Source organism: Schistocerca nitens, chromosome 5 (assembly GCF_023898315.1).
Source record: "Schistocerca nitens isolate TAMUIC-IGC-003100 chromosome 5, iqSchNite1.1, whole genome shotgun sequence".
Classification (NCBI taxonomy): Eukaryota; Metazoa; Arthropoda; class Insecta; order Orthoptera; family Acrididae; genus Schistocerca; species Schistocerca nitens.
In genome coordinates, this window is record NC_064618.1 from 11952364 (window position 1) to 11953954 (window position 1591).

The following is a 1591-nucleotide window of genomic DNA, read 5'->3' on the forward strand; positions in this document are numbered from 1 at the left end:
TCCGATGCACCCCTGCAGGTTTACCGTATCCCTTGCACCTTCACAGTGACGATTAAACACAGAAATTACATCGGAATTAAATATAAAAGACACAATGCCGACTTAAGTACAAGAAAACTGAGTCTTCTTAGGGTCTATGTTATGACCGCTTCCTGTGTCACCAGTTTTACATTCCGATGCACCTCTGCAGGGTCACTGTATCCCTAGGACCTTCCCATTGACGATGAAACACAGAAATTGCATCGGAATTAAATATAAGAGACACAATGCCGACTTAAGTACAGGAAGGCTGAGTCTTCCTACTGTCTATGATTTGAGCGTTTCCTGTGTCACCAGTTTTACATTCCGATGCACCTCTGCAGGTTTACTGTATCCCTTGGATCTTCCCATTGACGATGAAACACAGAAATTACATCGGACTTAAATATAACAGACACAATGCCGACTTAAGTACAGGAATATCGAGTCTTCCTACTGTCTGTGATTTGAGCGTTTCCTGCGTCACCAGTTTTACATTCCGATGCACCTCTGCAGGTTTACTGTATCCATTGGACCTTCCCATTGACGATGAGACACAGAAATAGCATCGGAATTATATATAAGAGACACAATGCCGACTTAAGTACAGAAAGACTGAGTCTTCGTACTGTCTATGTTTTGAGCGTTTCCTGTGTCACCAGTTTTACATTCCGATGCACCTCTGCAGGTTCACTGTATCCCTTGCACCTTCACAGTGACGATGAAACACCGAAATTGCATCAGAATTAAAAATAAAAGACATAATGCCGACTTTAGTACAAGAAAACTGAGTCTTCTTAGGGTCTATGTTATGAGCGCTTCCTGTGTCACTAGTTTTACATTCTGACGACCTGTGCAGGGTAACTGTATGCATTGGACCTTCCCATTGACGATGAAACACAGAAATTCCATCAAAATTATATAAAAGAGACACAATGCCGACTTCAGTACAAGAAAACTGAGTCTTCTTAGGGTCTATGTTTTGACCGCTTCCTGTATCACCAGTTTTACATTCCGATGCACCTCTGCAGGTTTTCTCTATCCCTTGGACCTTCCCATTGACGACGAAACACAGAAATTGCATTGGATTTAAATATAAGAGACACAATGCCGACTTAAGTACAGAAAGACTGAGTCTTCCTACTGTCTATGTTTTGAGCGTTTCCTGTGTCACCTGTTTTACATTCCGATGCACCTCTGCAGGTTTACTGTATCCATTAGACCTTCCCATTGACGACGAAACACAGAAATTGCATTGGATTTAAATATAAGAGACACAATGCCGACTTAAGTACAGAAAGACTGAGTCTTCCTACTGTCTATGTTTTGAGCGTGTCCTGTGTCACCAGTTTTACATTCCGATGCACTTCTGCAGGTTTACTCTCTCCCTTGGACCTTCCCATTGACGACGAAACTCAGAAATTGCATCGGAATTAAATATAAAATACACAATGCCGACTTAAGTACGAGAAAACTGGGTCTTCTTATTGTCTATGTTATGAGCGCTTCCTGTGTCACCAGTTTTACATTCCGATTCACCTCTGCAGGATAACTGTATCCCTTGCACCTTCAC